The following is a 26,714-nucleotide window of genomic DNA, read 5'->3' on the forward strand; positions in this document are numbered from 1 at the left end:
ACTCCAGTATTCTTGCCTGGAGAATTCCATGGACAGAGGAGCCTGGTAGGTTATAGTGGACAGGGTCACAAAGAGTTGGACACAGCTGAGTGACTAACACTTTCATTTTTCACGTTCTCTTTAATTCACCTCTTAATAACAGTAGCCACCTACCTCCTGATAGGAAAACAAGTATGATGGGGGACTCAGTATGGTGGGGGCCCATTCTTAACTGCTTGTGGTTAAAATATTATACTTGTTTAAGTTTTAGGACAACTGATATCCCAATGAACACATTGCTAACACTCCTTGAGAGGGGGCTTAGGCAAATGAAAGATCCCAAAACTTAAGCTTCTTTAGCTTTGTGGCAACTCAGTTAAATTCCTCTTGTTCTTGCTTTTTAGACCCTTTCAGATCATTATGGGATTAGGGATTTTGGGATTAGGGTTCTCAAAAATCATTAGGGATTTTGTTTCTGTTTTTCTTCCCTGATAGTAATATCTATATGTTTACCTATGTTTTGACTTGTATTCCAATAATTGTTAATAACAGCAGTATCTGTATGCTCAGTCACTCAGTTGTGTCTGAGTGACTATAGCAACCTGATAGACGATAGGCCACCAGGCTCCTCTGTCCATGGAACTTTTCAGGGAAGAATACTCTAGTGCGTTGACATTTCCTACTCTAAGGGATCTTCCCAACCCAGGGACTAAACCTGCGTCTCCTGTGTCTCCTGCATTGGTAGGCAGACTTTTTACCACTGAGCCACCTGGAATGCCAATAGCAATATATATTTCCCCCAAAATAAAGGGATTCATATAATAGAAATAATGCATTTTTAAGACACAATAATGTGTTTACCAACATTGTGAAATGGAACTTTTGCATTTACAATGATATCCTAATAATTGAGTAAAGTAATTTAAATTACATTTAAATTGATGAATTGATTGTCCTTAAACTAAAATCAGCAATTGCCCATAGTAAATAATGGATCTAATTTTCTTCTTCAATGTCCTCACCACTCAGGAGTTTAATTTCAGATTTAGGCTTCTGAAAACCAAGAAGAGTGGTCCAGATTATATACTGTATGCTGTATGCTCAGTCATGTCTGACTTTTTGTGACCCCATGAAATGTAGCCTTTGGGCTCTTCTGCCCATGAAATTTTCCAGGCAAAAATACTAGAGTGGGTTGCCATTTCCTCCTCCAGGGAATCTTCCTGACCCAGGGATAGAACCCACATCTCCTGCATTTCCTGGATTGCAGGTGGATTCTTTATCTACTGAGTCATTGGGGAGGACCCACAGTTACAAATCCAAATACCTCGTCTCTCTTCCATATCTCCCTCAAGTGCTCTGACTCCATTGAATGGTATTATGATGATTTTCCAAGACAGAACACAGGAAGTCAGTTTGCTCAAATTGTGCCCACTACCCTATATTGTCCGTCTTTGTAGTTTAGTGGCCAGGTTCTCAATTCAGGCACTTATTTTCACTTACCTGGATAAGAATGAAAAACATGTTAGCCTCATCCCCCTTCTAGGAAGCTTTCCTCACTTCCAAACTAATCCATAAACAGCACGATAAAAATGTACTTTCCATACACTCTGGATGTTATTCCTGTTCTTAAATGTTATCATTGTCTCCCTATGGCTTCCAGGATATGATTTAAGTGTATTTGCACATGTTATAAGATCCTATACATTTGGGTCTGACCTGTATGCCTTTTAATACTTTTCTTCTACCAATCTAACTCTTGTTCCAACCTCCAGGAACACTGAAATCCTTATGGTTTCTTGAACACTCTCTGACACATGTTCTGTTTTTCTGTGTAACGTGTGAGATATATACATTTGTAGTTTGCAAAACTTCAGCTCATTCTTCAAGTAATCACTTGAAGCCAGCACTTTGTGAGATCTTCCCTGACTTCCCTAGGCACCGTTAAATTCTTTTACACATTTATTTTAAGGAGAAGTTTGCAGGTAAAAATTTCTAACAGAATGACTTTATCTTATGGTTTATATGTCTGACTCCACTAGACTGCAATACCTTCAGTCTATTATATATAAATAATTATATATTTATTATAGGTTAAATATGTTATATATATATATATATATATATATATTTTTTAATGCCAAGTATAATTCTTAGGGTATATAAGACCTAATGTTTTATTAAAACATTATTGAGTATATTAGATAGCAGTTATAGTTATTTTATTGAACTTATTGCCTATGTTGATACTTTCCTCAGCTTTCCCAGTTTTTGTATAAAGCCATATATATCTTGTATAAATATATTTCACATACATATATTTTGTATAAAACCATATATATCTTTTGTTATTTTGACAGTTTTTTAGTGGATGGAAAAAACATTTTACCATTTTATGCCTATCATAACTTCATCCATTCATGTAACACAAAGGAATATATTCTTGGCATATATGTGCGTGTGTGTGTATATATACATTTATATATCAATAGCATCTACTAAAAAGAAAAAATGAGCAAAAGTTATCCCTAAATGAGCTGACATGCTGACCAGCTTCCTAGTCACTAAATTGCACCATAACTAGGTCACTCACCTGACCTCAGTGATCCAAACTTGAGAACAAACAAATTGCTTATTTTCAATAGATGCCATGTGGAAGTTGCAGAGGCATTATCTGCTGAGAGCACCTTGCAGAATGACACCAATATTTACCTTTTAACCAGTTCAGAAAGCTGAGGCTCAGCCTGTAATCCCTTCACATCCAGTCCAGTCCTTACATGATCCTACATCTCTACATCTCTATAAACTCCACATCTCTACAAACTCCCTTTTAGCCATCCCCACTGCTCTTCTAATCTCTATTTCTAGTTATATAAAAAGCCATATATAGTCAACTTCTAGATGCCAGTTTCAGCTATTTCTAAATTATTGATATTGGCTACTCATATTTTATCCATTATAATTTATATACAAGCCATGGTTCACTTGGAACTTTAATTCTATTGAAACAATATCTTGATCACTAACTTCTGCATTTGTAGGAAGCCATAAGAGTATTTTATGACTTGACAACAGCCTTGTCTTCTCTCTTCAGTCTTTTCCATTCCATTGTTAAGATGTTTTATTTGGGCCAAATCAGCATTCCTGTGTATTCAGGGTCCAAAATAGTGCATTGAGCAAAGCAATGCAGTGGATAGGCTTTGAATTATAGAATAGGATTCTCATTCCAGTTCTGCCAAGTATCTCTTTACAGTAGATAGGATATAACGTCTCATACTTTTCAGTATAAAATAGATCTTAAAGAAGTCCTACTCTTACCAATAAGAAGACTAAGCATCTCAGAGAGTAAGAATAATTTGCTGGAACAGCTGGCCTAATAAAACCCTGACTTGAAATTTAGATCTCTTGGAACTACCACAGGTTACCTCTAAGCCTACAGAATTTGCTGAGTCTTTGTTTTCTTATCATTAAAATGAGAGTCATATCAAGTCTTGCATCATAACTTTATTGTAAGAAACAACATCATAGATGTAAAACATTCTAATAAGCAAAAGTGTCCATGCTAACATGCAATATTATTAGTGTAAGACCTTCCTGATTCCCTTCCCCCCACACTGTGGGATCACAGATTTTTCATGATTCCATTTTATTTTCTCAAATTGAATTTTGGTTACTTAAACCATCCCCAATACTTTATACACTGTGCGTGCACACACTCTTTGTCACTCAGTCGTGTCTGACTCTTTGAAACCCTATGAACTGTAGCCCACCAGGCTCCTCTGTCTATTGGATTTTCCAGGCAAGAATGCTGGAGTGGGTTGCCATTTCCTACTCCATGAGATCTTTCCGACCTAGGGATTGAACCCCCATCTCCTGCATTGACAGGTGGCTTTTTACCACTGAGCTACCTGGGAAGTCCCTTTTACATTATAATTGTAATTATTTAAGTGGTAAACAGACAGCAATCTATGTGCACACTCTAATCTCACAGTGGATTTTCCCCAATATTAAATCAGCCAGAGTTGGATGCAGGGAATGTACCAACCTGGAGCAATACATATCCTAGGACTTGAAGGAAACGAAGACAGTGACCAGAAATACAGACTAGGGAGAAATAAAACAAAGTCAGTGTTGTTCATTACAGGAAAATGGGAAGTAATAGTTGTTTTGCACCTAATATATGCTAGATATACTTACATACATACTTATACTTAATGTTCACAAGGTAGATGAGTAAGATTGATGGAGTAACTCATCCAAAACAAGTAGAGCCATGATTTAAACTGATCTGTCTGTTTATTGAATACCTGTTCTTTTCACTACTCCATAGTGGCTCTTGATTTATCATTGCAGATAAAAGAAATCAGAGCCAGAGTTTTCAGAAGATCACTGGAACTTTTCCTGGGCTAAATATATAGAGAATATAAAAATTCATCAGACTCTGACAAGTACTTCCTAAGGGAAAATCGAGGAACTTGATAATGATGGATGACCTTCATGATTGTGCCAGAAGCCTACCCTAGTCCTTTACCAGGAGCCAAAACTAAAGCCCTGAGAATGGGGAAAGATTTTCACACTAGAACAAGGTTACTGAATGTGAACTGAGAAGTCCAATTGCAATGCTTTAAGACTGGTTAAGTTTACTTTTCCTGCTGTGATTCTTGGAAAGCTGGCACTTAAACACATGAAATTAATCTTACTTTCTAATATCAATATCACTTCCCTTTAGTATACCTTATACACTAGAATATGGGCTTCCCAAGTGGCTCAGTGGTAAAGAATCTGCCTGCCAATGCAGGAGACACAAGAGACCTGGGTTCTATCTCTGACTTGAGAAGATCCCCTGGAGTGGGAAATGGCAACCCACTCTAGTATTCTTGCCTGGAAAATTCCATTGACAGAGGAGCTGGGGTTAAAAAGAGTTGGGCACAACTGAGCAAATTAGCACCCAGACACTAGAATCTAAATAAAAATTTCCAGCCCATTTTTATGTATGTATATATATATATAATATATATATATATATATATATATATATCTCAGATCAGATCAGTCGCTCAGTCGTGTCTGACTCTTGGCGACCCCATGAATCGCAGCACACCAGGCCTCCCTGTCCATCACCAACTCCCGGAGTTCACTCTGGCCCACGTCCATTGAGTCAGTGATGCCATCCAGCCATCTCATCCTCTGTCGTCCCCTTCTCCTCCTGCCCCCAATCCCTCCCAGCATCAGAGTCTTTCCCAATAAGTCAAGTCTTTGCATGAGGTGGCCAAAGTACTGGAGTTTCAGCTTTAGCATCATTCCTTCCAAAGAAATTCCAGGGCTGATCTCCTTCAGATATAGATAGATATAGATAGATAGATAGATAGATAGATAGATAGATCTGGACTCCCCAGATATTCAATGGTGAAAACTCTGCTTGCAATACAGGAGGCACAAGAGTTTGATCTCTTTTGATCCCTGAGTCAGGAAGACCCCCCCCTCCCCGGATTAGGAAATGGCAACCCATTCTAGTATTCTTACCTGGAAAATTCCATGGACAGAGGAGTCTGGAGGACTACAGACCATGGGGGTCACAAAAGAGTCAGACACAACTGAACACACACACATACCCGAACATCTAGTCCATATTTCTACTTAAGGGTTTCATAGTAAATCTTTTTGTTGTTGTTGTTCTTCAATTTTATTTTATTTTTAAACTTTACATAATTGTATTAGTTTTGCCAAATGTAAAAATGAATCCGCCACAGGTATACATGTGTTCCCCATCCTGAACCCTCCTCCCTCCTTCCTCCCCATTCCATCCCTCTGGGTTGTCCCAGTGCACCAGCCCCAAGCATCCAGTATCGTGCATGGAACCTGGACTGGCAACTCGTTTCATACATGATATTTTACATGTTTCAATGCCATTCTCCCAAATCTTCCCACCCTCTCCCTCTCTCACAGAGTCCATAAGACTGTTCTATACATCAGTGTCTCTTTTGCTGTCTCGTACACAGGGTTATTGTTACCATCATAGTAAATCTTAAAAAGTATAAAAAGTTAAAATTATTTAATATTACCTCCAGTTTTGTTTAACTGGTGGCCTTAGTTAGCAAATAACACCTCAAGAACTCTGCATCTCCCTTTGTAACCTACAAATACATATAGCAAGTCCTATTAATTATGTTTCCTAAATTTATTTGTCTATTTCCCTCTAACTCCATTCCCATCACCATTATTATTTGTCCCATGAGCCACTGAAAAAAAGTCTTTTTTTTTCATGTCAGCTCTTGTTCTCAACCCCAAATCCAGTCTTTACCCTTTAAGCAGAGCCTCTTCTATAATGCATAGTTAATTGTCACATCCAGGAAAAAATTCCCATCCAGTTAAAATAAAGCTCATCTCTATACACTGCATTTTGTGTGTGTGTGAAAGATGCCTCTAAAGTTGTGGAGTATATGACCTGTGTGTTCTATGCCAAGGAACTGGGATTTTTCTTATGTCATTTTATCCACCTGTATCTCTCTTCCCTACTTCTTATTAGAATTGAAAGTTATGCTTTGAGCTAATAACCTATTTAAATCATATATTTACTGATATACTGTCACTTCATTAAGAGAGAAGCTAATTTGTCTAGTCCACAACTGTGTTCTTTTTCCCTAATTTAATACCTATACAAAACTAGTCACAATAATTGCACTTTGAAGAAAGTAATGACAAAATGTTTTACCGGTTGGCTAATAGTATGATAAATTGAATAATTTTACTTTGAAATAAAGTTGAAGAGAGATCATTGCTAGGTTTATAATACTGTGGAATAAAGATAATGAAGCTTTTATTTTTTGGTTAAGGAAATATTGATAACCCTTTGAATGTATCTAACATTATTCAAGGTCAGTTCAAGTGACCTCACTTTTGGGATGACCTCCATGAAAATGTTAACCCAAAATAATATCTTACTTTTCTAACTTACTCTGGAAATGATCATTTGCACTATCCTTTTCAGCACTTGCAATATTCTGCCTCATCAAATTACCCAGAAGATACATGTGGTTATGAGGGAGCCCATTAGACTAACAGGCTCATTAACTCTTAGAAATGAAAGTGTTTATTGTAAAATGAACAAAGGTGATGTTTAAAGATAAAGTTAAATCACATACATATACATAGTTATACACACACACACATCTTATTTTGTGTTTTAAGCATTTGTCTGTCACTGTTGAAGATCCTGGAGACAGTGGTGATGTCTTCCTGAACACCTCACCATCACACAGTTTTGCAGACTGTCCTAAGAACTTTGGAGCACTCCTTTTGTTATTGGAGACATAGATAAACAAAAGTCTCAGAATGAAGTATTGCATTGGTTTCCCTGATGTCCAAAGCATCATCAGCATGGATAGAGGGAACATGGTGTGTAAAATTGTATATAAGAAACCATTCTCCTTCTGAGTTTGACTAATTAACAATAACACAGATTTATAAATTCAAGTTTCAACAACTCAAAAAACTTATAATTTCTGATATGCATATAATCAGTTCATGCATTTACACATCTTTCTATCAACATCCTTTATTGAGATGCTATACCATTCTAGCCCCTGTGCTTGGAATAAGGGATACTCCAAGGGTGGATAATGACAGTACTTGGTGTTGATGTGTTGCAGGATCTTCAAAGTAAAACTGCAAGTCTATATGATTCATTTGTTAGATATTTTGATGAGGAGAATCTTAGCATACCATTAGAGTCTGTGGAAAAGGAGGAAGTGAGTGGGGCTTTAGGAAGACATATCTTAGATGAAACCAGAAGGTCCAGTGGAACTTAGTAGAGAGTAGGTTGGTAGCGAGGGGCATCCAGGCAAGCAGTGGCATTTCCAAAAGCCATGAGTTGAGAGAGAACCTGAGAAATTTGGGGACTTACACACAAAATAGATAATGAAGTTTTACTTAAAATCAAAAGAAGATGTTAGAAGAGTTGTAATTTAGTTTAGAAGCTATTGCTACAAAAAGCTGGCAACTCCATTCAAACAGGAAAATCCATCTGGAAATATATGTGCCGGTATCAGTGTAAATCCAGATTTTGAAGGGGCTTTGGGAAAGACTCAACCCCATGTCTCTGGTGCAGTTTCTCTAAGAATTCCTTTTTTTGTAGTCTGTTAGTTAGGTTGTTTCTTTGTGATTTATTTATGATGAATAAGTGGCTCTCATGCTCCACAGTATTCAAAATAAGTGTCTCATCTAGTGGTTTTCTTGTAGACTCAACAAAACTTCTTTTTTTCATGTTTATTTTAAAAATCCTTTATACCCCATTGACCTGACTGTGGTTCCATCTCCTGAGCTGATCCTTTTACCAAAAAACACTGTGTTCATGAGCCAAATCTTAGGAAACTAGTGATTAATCATAAAGGGAATATAATTAATCTTAGATCAATCAAGTCAACCTCTTTATTGACAAGTAAAGTACTGGAGGAAAATGTCTCCATTAGCCTTATGCTGTAGAGAGGAAATGAAGAATCTACAATTAATAATGTCCACTAAAAGTCTGAGAGAAAAATAAATATTGCATTACCATCTTAGGAAGTTCAAAATCAGCAATGTGGAGAATGTCAGGTAAAGGAAGGTGGAAAGGTTTGGAGATAAAACATTTTAGGAGGTCTTTGCTATTACCTACTGTGGAGTTTGAGAAGGAAATGGCAACTCACTCCAGTATGCTTGCCTGAAAAATTCCATGGACAGAGAAGCCTGGTGGGCCCCAGTCCATGCGGTTGCAAAGAGCTGGACATGACTGAGCGACTGAGCACACAGTGAAGATAGTGGTGCTTAAACTCCAATGATGAAAAGGATTGAGAAGCAACAAAATAATATATGATGAGTTTTCCAACTTGTATTTCTAGCTGAGATATATGAAAGCCCAGGATGTCAGTTTAGTTATAATGTTACATTTTCTTACAGTATTTATACTTCACCATAGATGAGAGCTTTAAAATCGTTATATATTTCTATGTAGCTGAGGTAAATACCATATGTATTTCTTACTTCATTCAAATTCTATGTAATATTTCTTACTTTATTCACATTTTATGTAATATAATTATATCATTAAAGCTTTGGATAATTGATATTTTTATTATATTTATTATTATACTAACGGCTGTTATTTCTCTTTTTTTTGCCACTGCATTTCTCCTGAGATGAACATTTTTGTGACTAATACTTGTAAATTTCAATTTTTTTTCTTCAAAGAGATTCTATAGTTTAATGTAATTCTGTATTTCTCCCTCTTAAGTCTCATCATAGAAGTAGCTACTAAATTATTTAATAAACATTTGTTTACTTACTGGCTTTTTCCATAAGGGAAGGAGCCATGATTCTTTTAATTATAGAAATATTCTCTGTATGCAGCATACTGTGTTTTTAGAATGCACTTCCCTGGTGGCTCAGACAGTAAAGCGTCTGTCTACAATGTGGGAGACGCAGGTTCAACCCTGGGTTGGGAAGATCCCCTGGAGAAGGAAATGGCAATCCACTCCAATACTATTGCTTGGAAAATCCCATGGACAGAGAAGCCTGGTAGGCTACAGTCCATGGGGTTGCAAAGAGTCGGACACGACTGAGCAACTTCACTTCACTTTAGAATGCATATATGGATGTGGATATACAGTACATTGTACTGTGTATATAGTATATATATGTTTGTGTATACATGGAATACACATATATTTGTACATGTATATAGTAAAAACATAGGTATGTATATGTGTATACATGGATTCATACACCCATATTGGGGGCTATCTGTGGCAAATGCTTGTATGACAATTAATGAAAGTCAATCAGGAATTCTGAATCAGTAAACTATATGGAAAGAAGGTTGTTCCAGTGAATTCCAAGGTAAATTCTGTTATATCTTTTCCTATAAATAAGTAAAGCTTTCCTAAAGATTCATCAAATATTTCCTTTCCAATAGCCTTTATGATTATATGTAGTGTTTTTATTCTATTTCTCACCAGTCAACACTTTTTACAGTATAAATATGTATAAGTGTTAATCTATGTGTGTGTGTGTGTGTGTGTGTGTGTGTGTGCTCAGTAGCTCAATCGTGTCCAACTCTTGCAACACCATGGACTGTAGCCTGCCAGGCTCCTCTGCTCATGTGATTATCCAGGCAAGAATATTGGAGAGGCTTGCCATTCCCTCTTCCAGGGAATCTTCCCCAACCAGGGATCAAACCTACATCTCCTGCAGCTCCTCCACTGCAGGCAGATTCTTTACCACTGAAACACCAGGAAAGCCCATATATATGTAGGCATATTTAAATGTACGTATATATTTATGTAACCTGTGGTTATACAAATATTTTGCTTCAAAATGATTTCTAAAAGATAAAACTTTTTACCATAAATTTTATATTAAATAATACATATCAACTTTTTAAAAGTCAAGATTTAGGGTGGTTCAATAAACACTCAATGACTTTTTCTTCTTTTAACATGGCAGTACTTGAACAAATAGATCTTTTCCTCTGCATTTTTTCCAACCAAATTGCCTGGAAACCAATTAGGACCAACAGTTGTGATAAACAGAGGTGTTTGTCTGTAAGCCTGCTAGTCCCTGAATAGGTCAACTTCCTTTTGCTTTTATTACTGCCCAGAAGATTTGCTCTCAGTCCCTTTCCAACTACTCAAACTTACAACGGATTTAGCTGGAAGTATTCCCAGATTGTTTTCCTATTTGTTTATCACATCAGGCTCCAAATCTTGGTGAGATACTATGATAGAAAAGTAAGGTTAGATGGTACTGAAGTTAAATTAATATCTCACCCTTTAATAGTTTTACTATGATTATTTTAAGTTTGGTGCTTTAAACTCAGAGGTAAATTGACAGAAACCCATCAGTATCTTATTACTAGACTGTAGAACTTCACATGAGCACTTCTTTTCATTATTGTTTATTGTAATTGCACCACCTAGACAGACTAGCATATATCATGGACATTTAATAGGAAATAATTGATCAGTGAATGCATAGGACAACTTGCTTGCTCTCATGGATTTTTGCCTTTTAAAAAACTGTTTATTGTGGAACATAATAAACACAGAGAAAAGTGTACAAAACATAAATATTCAACTAAATATCTTTTATAAGGCTAATACCACTGTAGGCAAACACACTAATTATTAGAAAGTTCCTATAGCATAACAGAACTCCTATATGTTTTCTGATGTTAATGATTATATTGATTTTTCTGATAATTCAATCTTTGTTTTTATTAATAGTGTTTGCATAATTACATCTTTCTAAATGTTCTCTTTTACATTCTTCTATTTTAAAACATACAAATGCAATCAAAGGGTAAACAATTCTTGCATTGAGCTTTCTTTTCTCAATGTTATTAACATAACTTTAGATTCAATAGGGTTATTGAATGTAAATGTAATTTCTTCATTTTCTTTTCTGCATAGCATATTACAGATGCTGGGAAAGATTAAAGGCAGGAGAAGGGGACAGTAGAGGACAAGATGGTTAGATGGCATCACCGACTCAAGGGACATGAGTTTGAGCAACCAACACTCACATCCTTACATGACTATTGGAAAAACCATACTTGGACCATTGTCTGCAAAGTAATGTCTCTGCTTTTTAATATGCTGTCTAGGTTTATCAGAATTTTTCTTCCAAGAAGCAAGCATCTTTTCATTTCATGGCTGCAGTCACAATCTGCAGTGATTTTGGAGCCCCAAAAAATAAAGTCTGTCACTGTTTCCACTTTTTCCCCCATCTATTTGTCATGAAATGATGGGACTAGATGCCATGATCTTCGTTTTTTGAATGTTGAGGTTTTTCACTTTCCTCTTTCACCTTCATCACAAGTTTCTTTAGTTCCTCTTTGCTTTCTGCCATTAGGATGATGTCATCTGCATATTTGAAGTTATTGATGTTTCTCCTGGCAATCTTGATTCCAGCTTCTGCTTCATCCAGCCTGGCATTTTGCAAGATGTATTCTGCATATAAATTAAATAAGTAGTGTGATACTATAAAGCCTTGACATACTCCTTTCCCAATTTTGGACGGTCTGTTGCTCTATTTCCAGTTCTAACTATTGCTTGTTGACCTGCATGCAGGTTTCTTAGGAGGCGAATACAGTGGTCTGATGTTCCTGTCTCCTTAAGAATCTTCCACAGTTTGTTGAGATCTACACAGTCAAAGGCTTTATCTAGTCAGTGAAGCAGAAGTAGATGTTTTTTTCTGGAATTCCCTTCCTTTTTCTATGATCCAATGGATGTTGACAATTTGATCTCTGATTCCTCTGCCATTTCTAAATCCAGCTTGTACATCTGCAATTTCTCAGTTCATGTACTGTTGAAGTCTATATTGAAGTATTGTGGCGCAGTATGTGGTCAATCCTGGAGAACAGTCTATATACACTTAAGAAGAATGTGTAGTCTGCTGCTTTTGGAAGGAATGCTGTGTAAATATCAATTAATTCTACCTGGTCTAATGTGTCACTTAAGGCCTGAGTTTCCTTATTGATATTTTGTTTCCTTATTGATATTCCAGATTGATATTGCAATCTGTCCATTGATAGAAATGGGGGTTAAATTGCCCTACTATTATTGTGCTGCTGTTAATTTCTCCTCTTTTGATCGTTAGTATTTGCTGTATATGTTGGGGTGCTCCTGTGTTGGGTACATATATATTTAAAACTGTTATATCTTCTTGGAGTGATCCTTGATCATTATGTAATGTCCTTCTTTGTCTCTTGTAGCAGTCTTTATTGTAAAGTCTATTGTGTCTGATATATGTATTGCTACTCCAGCTTTCTTTTGATTTCCACTTGCATGGAATATCTTTTTCCACCTCATGGGGTCGCAAAGAGTCGGACATGACTGAGAGACTGAACTGAACTGAACTGAACTTCCAGTTTGTATGCATCTGTAGGTCAGAAGTAGGTCTCTTGTAGATAGTATATTTTGGGGTCTTGTTTTTGTATCCTCTCAGTCAGTCTGTGTGTTTTGGTTGAAGCCTTTAATCCATTTACATTTAAGGTAATGATCTATATGTATGTATCTATTGACATTTTTTCAATATCATATCTCCTTTGGTAGAGGGATTTTCTTGAAGTGTACATTTCTTAACTTTAAATTACATAAGGGTCATAGGGATACTTGCAATCTGATATTTGGTTTAATGGAATTAGGTCAGGAAAAGTTCTCTCTGGCTTAAATCCTTGAAATGCTTTGAGATTTTATTTTATACCCTATAACATAGGTTTTTTAGATAGATTTTCTATGTTTTCCTGAAATTATTTATCTTCTATAGTTGTAGGGAGAAGTCTTCTGCATTTTTTATTAAGTTAAATGTGTTAATTTCATAGTTCAAATCTATCATTTTTACTTCACTATCTCTGATGTTATATAAATTAGTGAGACATTAAAATTCTCCATTATAATTTAGAACTTATCTTTAAAATTATTTTTATAGTTCTGTGAAGTTATGCTTTTTATTTCAATTTAGGTTATAAAATGCATACACATTTAAAATTCTTTTAGGTAGTGACATAAGACTTTGTTTTATGATTAAGAAGAGTCCTTCTTCATCTCTGACAATGCTTTATCCTTTTATATTTATTTTTTTAGATGTTAGTATAGCCGCAGCTGCTTTCTTTTTCTGGTTAGTTTAATAGAATTAGTTACCCTTTATTTTCAAGGTTTCATATTCTAATGTTTTAGATGGCTATCTTGTGAGAAACACTGATATATTATTGAGCTTTGTTTATATTCAAACTACTATTTTTGTGTTTTAATTAGATCTTAATCCATTTATATTAAAATTATTCTAAATATTATGACTTTAAATTTACCACCTTAATGTATTCTTTTTACTTCTACTTTCACTGCTATATACACTTTAATTTCTTGACCTCTTAAGGATTGTGCATTTTTAAAATTACTACATTTTTGTCATGTATTTGTATCACCACATAATCTTCCGTTATATTATATGGTGCTTTGTATGCAAGACTTTCCAATAGAGCTTTCGGTCATATGAAAGTATTTTGTATCTGTGTTGTCCATTTAGATATCTATTAGCCACTTATGACTATTGAGCCCTTGTAATGTTGGCTAGTGTGACTGAAGCACTGCCTTTTAAATTGATTTTAATTAATTTTTATTAAGTGTAGTTATAAATAGCTTTGTTGTTGTTTTGTTGTTAAGTTGTGCCTGACTCTTATGACCCCATGGACTGTAGTTCACCAGACTCCTCTATCCATGGGATTTCCCAGGAAAGAACACTGCAGTGGGTTACCATTTCCTTTTTTAGGGAACTTCCTGACTCAGGGATTGAACCTACATTTCCTGCTTTTCAGGCAGATTCTTTACCACTGAGCCACCAGGGAAGTTTAAATAGATAGTGCCTACAGTATTAGAAGAAGTAGTATAGAAATTGCAAACTGAATCCTTTACATATAAAGCTTAGCACTATTTAGTTCCTTTTGCTTACTCACTGTTGATATACAGTATTTCAGAAACTTTAAATTCATGTACTACTTTGTTCCTAAATTATATGAATTTAATACATATAAGAATTATATATATTAATTTCACAAAATATTATTTTTATAGTTTCAGTGATATCTATACAAAACTCTGCAAATGTAAATATGCACACATATATATGTATGCATATATCAGTTATGTATATATATACATACATGCTTATATACATGCATTCATGTATTTATTTCAATTCTCAATGTCTTTCTTCATTCCTAAACTTCCATATTGTGTTATCCTTTCTATTTAAGTGAACCTTTTATCATTTCCTATAATAAAACTCTTCTTGTGGCAAGGTCCCATTAGTTTTTGTCACCCTTATATTTGAAGGATGCCTTTCCTAAATATAATTCTAGGTTGGCAGTCATTTTCTATCAACACATTTTCAAGTTGAGTTTTAGTTTCTTTGTTATAAAATTAATTTGGCAGTTCAATATTTTTTCTCTGAAGACAGTTTACATTTCTTTCTAGCTTTCTTGAGGTTAAAACCTGCTTCTTCTCTACGATATTCTGAAGTTTTTTACCAATGTGTCTGTGCATGTGGTTTCCTTTTTAGTTATCATCTTTGAGGGTTTTTTTTTAATTTTCTTAAATCTGTGTTTAGAATTTCTATAATAAATCCTGAAAAAATATTGGATGTTACATCTTCAAATCTATTTTTTTTAATTCATGCTCTCTTCTCATTGTAGCACTCCAAGTAATTAAAAGTTTAACGTTCCTAATATATACTGTATTCTCTTAAACTTTCTCCCTTACATGTGTTTGTTTCTTTCAGATTTATTTTGTGTATTTTCACCTCACCTGTAATTCATTTTGCTAGTTTCCTCTTCATGGTTGTCTAATTTATTGCTTTTAATCAACTAGTATATACTTATGTATTTTCCTATTTGTTTTTCTTTAAAATCCACTGTGCAGCTTTTAAACTAATTTAGAGAAATCTTAAAAATCACTTTGATTCTATATTTTTACTTTGCAAGCATAGTAATCAGAGTTGTTAAAAATTCTGGGTAGAGTAGTTCCAACTTCTGATTTCCTGTAGTTATTGTCTAATTGTGTATGATTCTTACTCATGTCAGTTTGTCTTCTTGTGTCCCTGGTTATTTTTGGTTACGTTTGAAAAACGTAACAAAAAATTGTGACCAAAGATATTATCTATCCCACTGAGTATTTTTGTTTCTTTCTTATACCCAGGTATACTAAGAACTTATAGTGTACTTCAATTTAGGAAATTTAGATGTTTCCAGGGTGCTCTAGGTTATTCAGTACTAGGCTGTAATTTGTGCAAGTTCTGGTTTATTGTCATTTAATCCTAGTTTCAAGGATGTAGTGCTTTGAATCTGAACCCAAACTATTTGTGTTCTAACAAGACTACATTTGCATCCATTCCCGTCACTTTGTGGCAGATAAATGGGGTTGGGGGGGAATGAAAACAGTGATAGAATTTATTTACTTGGGCTCCAAAATCACTATGGACAGTGACTGCAACCATGAAATTATAAGTCAGTTTCTCCTTAGAAGAAAAGCTCTGACAGACCTACACGTATACCAAGAGACGTCTCTGCTTTTTAATATGCAGAGGTCTATAGAGTCAAAGTATTTTTTTTTCCAGCAGTCACTTATGGATGTACATGAACCATAAAGGAGGCTGGGTGTCAAGAATTGATGCTTTCAAATTGTCGTACTGAAGAAGACTCTTGAGAGTCCCTTGGACAGCAAGGAGCTCAAACTAGTCAATCTTAAAGGAAATCAGTCTTGAATATTCATTGGAAGGACTGATGCTGAAGGTGAAGCTCCAATTCTTTGATCACCTGATGCAAAAAGCCAACTTACTGGGAAAAAAAACTGATACAGGGAAAGATTGAGGGCAGGAGGAGAAAAGGGCAACAGAGGCTGGATGGCATCACCAATTCAATGGAGCATTGAATGAGTTGGAATAAACTCTGGGAGATAGTGAAAGACAGGGAAGCCTAGTGTGCTGCAGTCCATGGGTTGCAAAGAGTCTGACACGACTGAGTGACTTGACAACAGCATAAAGACCACATATAAGTTATCTTAGACTCAAATTTTCTATTCCCTAATCACATGAGGTCAAAAGCAAATCCTCTCAACCCTTCTGCATTACCAAATTATCACAGAGAAACAACAGCTCCAAAAGCACGGTTCAGTAATCTGGAAGCTTGTCTTTTGCCTTCTGCTTAATTATAACATTGTAATATTGGAAATTTAACTAAAACAAAACAAAAACTTAGGCACTGTTCTGCTAAACCAAGTTCACTCTGTACCTGGAGCACAAATTGCATGAAATTATGCTGGTTGATGAGCAAATTATGATGAATTATGGGATACTTTATAATGTCTATAGCTAGGAAAAAGGCATTACCAATGATCACACCCTTCCCAGTCTTTCCCACAGTAATTATAATCTAAAACCTTTCAAGCATATGACCTACTTGATGATGAAAATATTCAAGTGGATGCTTTTATTTCAGATAGATTCTACTACTTATTGCATCTCCAAGTGGAGATGTAATATCTCTTGAAAAGATAATGAGTCATGGAAGAAGCATTCTAACATTGCCACTATGGTTTTGACATGAGTATTAATGTAATTTCATTACAATTTTGCCCCTGAAAGAAAAGTAGAACTTTGTTTTAAAAATACCTGCTATATCACAGTGTCCTTTCTTATGCAGACAAAGGACTTCTACAATTTATGTCAGATTCCTGTGTGCTGCTAATGTCTCCTATTCTACATCTTAGAAAATTTTATGCTATAGTTATAAAACTCAAAATTTGTTAAAATTAATGGGGCTATTATATGTATATCAGTCACATAAAAATTTTAAAATTAGTCCATTTAGGGAATTATACCTTCAAAGATCAAAGTATATGAGATTTGTGGACAATCTTTATTTGAACTTTTGTTTATCTCATTCCAAAGCAGTGACTTGAATGTGATTTAACTGGACAAAATAGTACTTATAAATAAAAGAATTATTTTTAAAATTTATGACTTAGGAATTGCAAAAATAAACCCAGAAAAATTGATTTCCCTTTTAGGATATCCTATTAGATTTCTTTTTTTTTTTTTTAATTTTATTTTTAAACTTTACATAACTGTATTAGTTTTGCCAAAAAAAAAAAAGATAGATTTCTTAACTATCACTGCACTGATGTAGACTGGCTTACTCCACTGAAATTAATAATGATTAGAAAACCAAAAATTGGAGATACTATTTTGCCATAAGCAGAGACCCTAATAATAATAAAATAATTTATTAATTTTGTTTAATTCTTTAGCAATTGTTTATATACAATAACACCACTAGGTCTGAGTTTTCAGAATAAAAGAAGCCTAAGCTAGTCTGTTTTATCATTTAGTAACTATAAGAAAGGGCCTGTGTAACAAAAGTTGTGAAGCAGAATTGAAAAAGCCCTATTTGGTATATTAAGGAGCTCTCACTCAAAGGTTTGTAAAAGAGAGAAATTAATGCATGTTTCCAATTGTTTAAATTTTGTAAGATGGGGTGTTCTCAGAATGTAATCATAGGACCTAGTAGCTGATATGAAGAATTGCCAGTGTTGGTGGTAATTATAACACTTAATGTGTAAAATGGGTTTCCCAGGTGGTGCTAGAGGTAAAAAATCTGCCTGCCAATACAGGAGATGTGAGAGATGCAAGTTCCATCTCTGAGTCAGGACAATCTCCTGGAGTAGAAAATGGTAATCTGCTCCAGTATTCTTGCCTGAAAAATTCCATGAACAGAGGAACCTGGAGGGCTACAGTCCATGGGACCAAAGAGAGTAGGACACAACTGAACGACTGAGCAGAGCACAGCACACAATGGTTAAAACTGTTAATGCTGACTATCTCAATCTTCAGTGTAGCCCTTAGAGTAGCATTCCCTTTTTCTCATGGAAAGACGAAAAAGAGCAATGTTTTCTTAAATTGCCCAGTGCCCTAAAGTTATCAAATAGCACAACCATGATTTGGACCTAGCCCATGTGACTCCAGAGTCAGCTATTTTAAAACTGCATTTGAATTCATTTCTGGGTCAAAGGAAGTGTGTAAATAAAAGGTCAAAAGAAAACTACCCCCCAAAACAGGAAAACATGATGATTGAAATGCCACTTAACAGTATGAGAAAGTGAATTTGAAAAAGTAGGGTCAGAATTCACCAGAAACCATCAAGAAAATACCAATGCTCCTGAAAAAGTGTGCATACAGGCTCTGGAGCTATGAAGCTTTCAGTGAGAGACAGTAGTCAGAGGTATGAAAGGACTTGGAGAAGACAGGAGCAGCAGGCATATTTAACAGACTGGTTCTATCTAGTGAGCATAATTTGGGTTCTTAACATCATTTGAGTGGTTAATGAAGAAGCAGGTTGCTAGTAGCAACAACCAATTTCTCTGAATTTAATTTTACATAAATAAAAGCCAAGCCACATGCAGTGCTACATTTCAGTAGAGTTCCAGTGCATCTTTCTGACCCTTTAATTCATTTGTAATTGAGCTATCTCTGGGAGAACAGAGTGTATCTGTCAAGACAGTAGGTTAAGCTGGGTAAAGGGGAAAAAAATTAGTGCTTGAATACAACAAAAAAGTATTTTCTACACACATACACACCCAGCTGAGGATTTTGCTCATCATAGATACTCTAGAATCAAGAAAACCAGAGTCTTCATTTAAATATTTATTTCCAAAATTATTGAAGCAGGAGGAAATAATTTGGAAAATTGCATAACAGCTTTTATCTTCCATTCCAGGGGAAGATTCACCACCACTTCTATTGGCCAAAGTCCTGTGGTTGGTCATGCTTACCTTCAAAGGGAGCAGAGAAATGAAATGTTGTGATGCCTGGAAATACATGGTAATCAACACGCACATCACTTTTGTTGGCCAAAGAAAGTCATATGATCATGCTTGCTTTCAAAATGATATAATGCCTGGAAATATATGATGATGAGCACAAAGGACTGTCACACACAGGGGAAACATGGCACAAAATCCTAGGAGATTTTACAGTCTTTTCTGAGGCAACAAGGTGTCAGGTCAGAAATTAAGGGTAGTATAACACTGCTTTCCTTCAGAAATATCATACTCTAACTTATCAAGGATCTTCAATCACTCAGTTCAAATGAATGGTAAAGTATTTTTGCTCTGGAATAATAAGAATTCTTATTAAATTTTTTTTTAACTCTGTTCAGACTGTAAAGACTATCACTTGTCTGATTCACTAGTTTTTACTGAACTCTCTGACAGTGGCCCTTTGATTGAAGAAAGCAGGAGTTGAGAAGAAATCAAACTAATAACATCTGCCAGAGCCAGTGATCTTACCAGAGTTTAAAATCTGAGCAGCCTTTTCGATAGCTCAGTCAGGCATGTGCAGGAACACTTTAGGGCAGTGAGCTGTTCAGCTATTGATATATTACAGTTGGCACCTATGGAGAGATACCTGAGGTGAGAAATAAGATGCAATTTTAAATACATTGCAAAGTTTTTTTCCACTCAGAGAACATACAAAATAACTATGAAGCAGTGTTCCTTTCACTCGTCAAATTTTTTTTGCTGCCCAAAAACCGCCATAATATTTTCTTTTAATTAAATAACCTAAAAATTTAATTCAGGTCTCTTTTAATTACTTTATTAAGTAATGAGTGGAGTAGAGCATGTAAGCATATTTAGTGTTCCATTTTTACTTCATTGAAGCAAGTGTAATATTTGAAAGACATTATTATGCTTCTTTAGGACAATCATTCAATTGGATAGAAAATTTTAGTAATTTAAGATGCTTTTATTCTTCAAATTTAAAACTCCCTGGTGACTATCAGTAAGGAATTTGAAGACATTCACATCATGTATATTTTTTATGCATAGTTTTTGGAGCCATTTATTCTTAGTATAAAATGAAATAAAATTACTTTTATTATGTACATAAGAGCTCTGAAATGATGCAGCTCAAAAACATAACCATCCAATTCTACAAAAGAAATATCTTTTAAAGATTCTTAAATATATCATTTTTATTTTAAAGAAGGAAAGTATCAGTTTTTGGTTAGAGAAATAACCAAAAAAAAAAAAAGTTTAAAACAAGTTTAAATGGTTATTCCTTGAAGATATATTTCCCAGATTCTGACTGAGGAAACTGACTTTGAATTCTAAATCTGTAACTTCCTTTCTATGCTCTTTTGTGACATTGTTTAATTCCCCAGAGACTCAAATTTAACATAGTGTTTTGTTAATACTTCACTCATTCTTTGTATTAATTTATACCATGAGCTGAGACCCAAATGAGAGAAACTCTAGACCACCCTATTATAGCTATGGATAACGCACTTGTATTTGAGACCATAGAAAGTATTCAGTGCCATATAAAGACAGAAATTGACAGAGTGATAGGAGAGAACCATAGCAAAAATAAAAAACTAAAAGTTATAGGTGCACCATAGGTTCCATTTATCAGTAGTTCATTGTAAATATTGATTCCATTAGAGCCAGACAGACAAGCATGGTGTAAAAAAAAAAAAAAAAAAAAAAAAAAAAAAGATGCCTTCCAAAAGTGAAAAAAGAAGACCTCCTCCCTTTTTTTCCACTTTTTTTTTAACCAGGGTTGTACACACACATGCACAAACATACAGATACACACATACTTTGAAACTACCCCTTCTTCATTTGATGTCTAGCAGTATACTTATTTCTAGCTCTACTGGCCTTGAATTAGAAAATCTAAGAAACTTAATTTTTAAAACATTGCAGAAGAAGCTACTTTTGTCATTTTCTAATTTGTTCAGAGTGTCCAGAGCAGAGGAGGACTAAGAGTCCCTGTCTTTGATGTGCAATGAGTAACTTTTAACATCATGGGAAATGTTACAAAATTATAGCCATGCTTAAATTGAGACTGGGGACCAAAAGGCTATCTTCTTTATTTCAAAATAAATTTCAGGTGGCTGTGAAGGTAAAGTTCTTATTTATTTATGTGAAGGCTTTAGTTATCTTTAAGGAGTATAATAAATGTCATTGTCTTTTGCCTTGAATATGAGCAAATATAAAATCAGTGATCAACCTGCATCTCTTTCACAGATAAAACATTGTTCATTGATAAGTGTTTTCTTCTTTTTCAGTGCACAGGAATAAAGATACATCCTTTCACCTTCAAATTGGGTGTAGTCCTATAACTTGGTTCAACCAGTGAAACGTGAATGGAAATGTGACTGTGTTACTTCCTGCATTTAGTGAGACAGCGACTGGGATTAAGGAAGTGTGTATTGATGTGGAGGTAAACTGCTGTATCTTCCCCTGCAGGAAAGCCTCCCTGGACAGATGGCTGACTGCACAGTCACCTTGAACACCTAGCATGAACAAAGAAATAAACTATTGTTTATTGAGTCACCACAATTTTGAAGGTGGCTTGTTTCTATGTACAGATAAACTGTCTGACATCTATTCCCTTTCTCCAGCAGTTTCCAGAGTTATCCTCCTCTTCACTTCACTTCAGTTCAGTTCAGTTTGGCTGCTCAGTCGTGTCCGACTCTTTGTGACCCCATGAATCGCAGCACGCCAGGCCTCCCTGTCTATCACCAACTCCCGGAGTTTACTCAGACTCACGTCCATCAAGTCAGTGAAGCCATCCAGCCATCTCATCCTCTGTCATCTCCTTCTCCTCTTGCCCCCAATCCCTCCCAGCATCAGAGTCTTTTCCAATGAGTCAACTCTTCGCATCAGGTGGCCAAAGTACTGGAGTTTCAGCTTTAGCATCATTCCTTCCAAAGAAATCCCAGGGCTGATCTCCTTCAGAATGGACTGGTTGGATCTCCTTGCAGTCCAAGGGTCTCTCAAGAGTCTTCTCCAACACCACAGTTCAAAAGCATCAATTCTTCAGCGCTCAGCCTTCTTCACAGTCCAACTCTCACATCCATACATGACTACTGGAAAAATCATAGCCTTGACTAGACGGACCTTTGTTGACAAAGTGATGTCTCTGCTTTTCAATATGCTATCCAGGTTGGTCATAACTTTCCTTCCAAGGAGTAAGAAGCATCTTTTAATTTCATCCTCCTCTTACCTATAGTCTTTCTTTAAGAAAGGGTGATTAATGACTCATCCTTGCATTAAGCCTTTCAAACTAAGTGGATCAAATTGTTCTTTTTCCTTCTATATTCCATTGTTCTAAAAGAGCTGGTTTATAAGATTTTTTTAAAGGATTATTGTTAAAAACACAGAGTTGGTGTTTAATATGCTTTTACCAGAAAATTACTTAACTGAAGCCTCAGATTTCCTTAGCTAGAATTCTGTTTATAATACATAATACAGATCAAGCATGCTCGTTCCCTAAATTTTGGTGTATTGTATCCGGTCCCATCAGTTTGTGGCAAATAGATGGGGAAAAAATGGAAACAGTGACAGACTTTATTTTCTTGGGCTCCAAAATCACTGCAGATGGTGACTGCAGCCATGAAATTAAAAGATACTTGCTCCCTGGAATAAAAGCTATGACAAACCTTGACAGCATATTAAAAAGCAGAGACATTACTTTGCCAACAAAAATCCATCTAGCCAAAGCTATGGTTTCTCCAGTAGTCATGTATGGATGTGAGAGTTGGACTATAAAGAAAGCTGAGCACCAAAGAATTGATGCTTTTGAATTGTAGTATTGGAGAAAACTTTTGAGAGTCCCTTGGACTGCAGGGATATCCAACCAGGCCATCCTAAAGGGAATCAGTCCTGAATATTCATTGGAAGAATTGATGCTAAAGCTGAAACTTCAATACTTTGTCCACCTGATGCAAAGAACTAACTCATTTGAAAAGACCTTGATGCTGGGAAAGGTTGAAGGCAGGAGGAGAAGGGGACAACAAGGATGAGATGGTTGGATGGCATCACCAACTTGATGGTCATGAGTTTAAGCAAGCTCTGGGATTTGGTGACGGATAGGGAGGCCTGCCGTCTATGGGGTTGCACAGAGTCGGACATGACTGAAGCGACTTAGCAGCAGCAGCAGCAGGGAGGTCTGGCTTGCTGCAGCTCATGGGGTTGCAAGAGTCGGACATGACTGAGTGACTGAACTGAAGTGAAGGAAGCCTGATGTGCTGTAGTCCATGGTGTTGCAAAGAGTCAGACACGGCTAAGCAACTGAACTGATGCCCCTTAATATAAGTCTTAAGAGGTGTCACCCACATGCCAAATGATTTTACGGGTGATTTCTACATTATTCTCTGAGATGATATTCCTAGTCTCTCATCTCTGTCTCCAGCATTTGTAAAATTACTGTCCATTTCTATTGCTTTTTGGTTTACAAAAAGGAAAGCTTCTACAATTGTTCCTCCAGTAATAAATTATTGAACAATTTATTAAATTCCTAGTAAGTGTGAGACCTGGGATTAGGCTTCAATTTAAGAAGGGATTTGGGGCTACAGTGCAGATTTTAATAAAGGATAGCTCTCCTCCTCAACAGTTAACAATCTAGTTGGAAAGCGAAACTATAAACCCTCCCCCTCAAAAAAACAGAACAACAGTAATTGATATATGCAAATATGTCCAACTGGTAAGGTAGCTAAAGGAGAAACAGCATGGAATCCGTGTTTCTCTGAACAGAGACTTAGATCTCTAATGTAGTAGACAAATCACTTTTTTTTTGGAATCTCAGGTTCTGTATTTGTAAAATGAGATTGAACTACATAATATCTTAGGTTCCCACAAATTCTGGGAAACTGTAGTTCAAAATTAGAAAATACACTCAGGTAAAGTCATTTCTGTCTTTAGATTTTATCCACAGGGATGCTGCTTGCCAATCTGTTTCTCCATTTTGAGATGCAGAATATGCTAATTTTACGTCTGAATCTGCATACATTCAGCATTTGGTTTTGCAGATTGAAAGTACATTTATTTTCACCCAGAGAATGTGAATGTGGAGAAACTTATAGAAAGTAGCCTATTATGCTTAGTGGTAAACTAAAGCACGGGAAATAGCATGGAGACTGCACAGAGGATGAAGTGATTCACAGAATAGAATGTATTAATGGCATGTGAAAAATCAAAAAAAGAAAACTGTTTGATCTTAAAATCAAAGAGCCCAAGATGTCAATCACAAAAAGGCTACCAGTTAGCCTTTTATTTTGCCTTAGTTTAATGCTTTTTAAAATTATAAAATTTAAAATTTTCAATTGAAAAACAACCTCTAAAAGATTGCCTCAAGTTCTCTTAAAAATTCATCATCTGTCAGTTTCAGCCCAAGTAATTGTATCTTCCCTTACCATGCAAGTATGTTCCTTTTCTCCAATTTCCTAGCACATATTTTAGATACACTAGTATTCAGTTGACAGAATATTTATATTGAATTTTAGCAAAACAGAAAGGATTCTGTTTTGCTAAAACAGAAACACAGATTCTTAGTTTTTGGAAATTACTAGACAAGATATTTGTTAGCCGTGGGTTCTGTTAGAGTTCCTTATTTCATCTATGAAAATATTTAATTTTTGAATAGCTTTTTACTGTTTTCTGGGAAAATTATGATGGGGTTTTTAAAAGATAATTAAGCAAATAAAATGTGATTAAAATTGCTTAATGAATCAATAAATGGTAAGAAGGAGAAAAAAGCAAAATGACAAATAAAACCATAAAAATATTGTGCATAAATAGGGGAAAAGATGTATGGATGTGAGAGTTGAACTGTGAAGAAAGCTGAGCACTGAATAATTGATGCTTTTGAACTGTGGTGTTGGAGAAGACTCTTGAGAGTCCCTTGGACTGCAAAGAGATCCAACCAGTCCATTCTGAAGGAGATTAGCCCCGGGATTTCTTTGGAAGGAATGATGCTAAAGCTGAAACTCCAGTACTTTGGCCACCTCATGCGAAGAGTTAACTCATTGGAAAAGACTCTGATGCTGGGAGGGATTGGAGACAGGAGGAGAAGGGGACAACAGAGAATGAGATGGCTGGATGACATCACTGACTTGATGGACGTGAATCTGAGTGAACTCCAGGAGTTGGTGATGGACAGGGAGGCCTGGTGTGCTGCAGTTCATGGGGTCGCAAAGAGTCGGACACGACTGAGCGACTGAACTGAACTGAACTGAGAGGAAAAGATGGGGAATTTAAATAAAATATAATAATAGCAAACAATTATATAGTATCAGTTATATTTCAGACAGCATTAGAAAGAATTTACAAATACTAGCTCATTTAATTTTTACAAGAGTCTCATGAGAGAATTGCTGGTATAAATCTAAATCAGCAAATAATGAGGAGGCACAGAAAGTTTCAATGACTTGCCCAGGGTCATGCATATCTAGTAAAAGACAAATCCAGAATTCAAGCAAAGAAGTCTGCCTCCAGTATTCATATTCTTACTGCTATAGTGTGACTGTATTTATAAAGTAGTAATAGACTAAAATCTTAATTTAAAAGACAAAAGCAGTAGGCTATATTCTAAAAATTAACTTTTTATTCTCTAAACTGGAATATACCTAAAATAGAAGGACAGAGAAACACAGGATAAGTTATAAGAAAGAAAATAGAAAAAGATTTATCAGGCAGACACTAGTTGGGATAGTACACTAATAGTTGTTAATAGCAAATAACATAAACTTATCTAAACAATAAAGATGAAAATAATTACTTCAATATGTTAAAAACTTTAATTAATCAGGATGATTAAAAAACACTGAACAAACCTTAACTCTTATACACCTGAAAACAGCATCTTAAAATATCTTGAACACAAATGGACAGAATATAAAGGAGGAAGTAATAAATCTTTTACCTCATTTTGTATTTAGTAAATTTCAAGGAAAAATACAAAGAGTGACTTAGAAGTTTTAAAAATATTCACTTCACAACCTTGATCTAATGGAAGGATATGAAAATTGCACAAATAATTGAAAAATACATGAAACCTATTAAAATCTACAGTGTGTTAGACTGTAGACCAACATTCACAAATTTCAAAGGTTTAGAACTCAACTGATCAGGACTTCAACCACAATGCAATTCAATTAGTAATTACAGGAATTATGGTTAGAAATTTAAAAGTAATTAACAACTTATAAATAAAAAATCATAATTCATATTAAAAATATTTAAAACAGAATAAAGAAAATGGTATACTTAAGATTTAGAAAAAATACTAAGGTGGCAAAGAATGAAATGTATAGCATCAAGTATTTATATTCACAATGATGAAATCTAAAACAAAACCAGCAATTT

The 26,714-nt window shown here is 35.3% G+C and overlaps 1 long non-coding RNA gene across 1 annotated transcript in view; it reads right to left on the reverse strand.

Annotated features, from left to right (window-relative positions):
* Positions 1 to 19,215: 19,215 nt before the first annotated feature.
* The window catches only part of LOC129622450 (uncharacterized), a 29,752-nt gene continuing 22,253 nt past the window's right edge, over positions 19,216 to 26,714 (reverse strand). Inside the window, exons 3-4 of the long non-coding RNA XR_008699986.1 lie at positions 19,851 to 19,954; positions 19,216 to 19,334 (exon numbers count right to left, since the gene is read on the reverse strand). This is a non-coding gene — a long non-coding RNA (uncharacterized LOC129622450). The remainder of the gene's footprint in view (positions 19,335 to 19,850; positions 19,955 to 26,714) is intronic.

Source organism: Bubalus kerabau, chromosome 11 (genome assembly GCF_029407905.1).
Source record: "Bubalus kerabau isolate K-KA32 ecotype Philippines breed swamp buffalo chromosome 11, PCC_UOA_SB_1v2, whole genome shotgun sequence".
NCBI classification, from domain to species: Eukaryota; Metazoa; Chordata; class Mammalia; order Artiodactyla; family Bovidae; genus Bubalus; species Bubalus kerabau.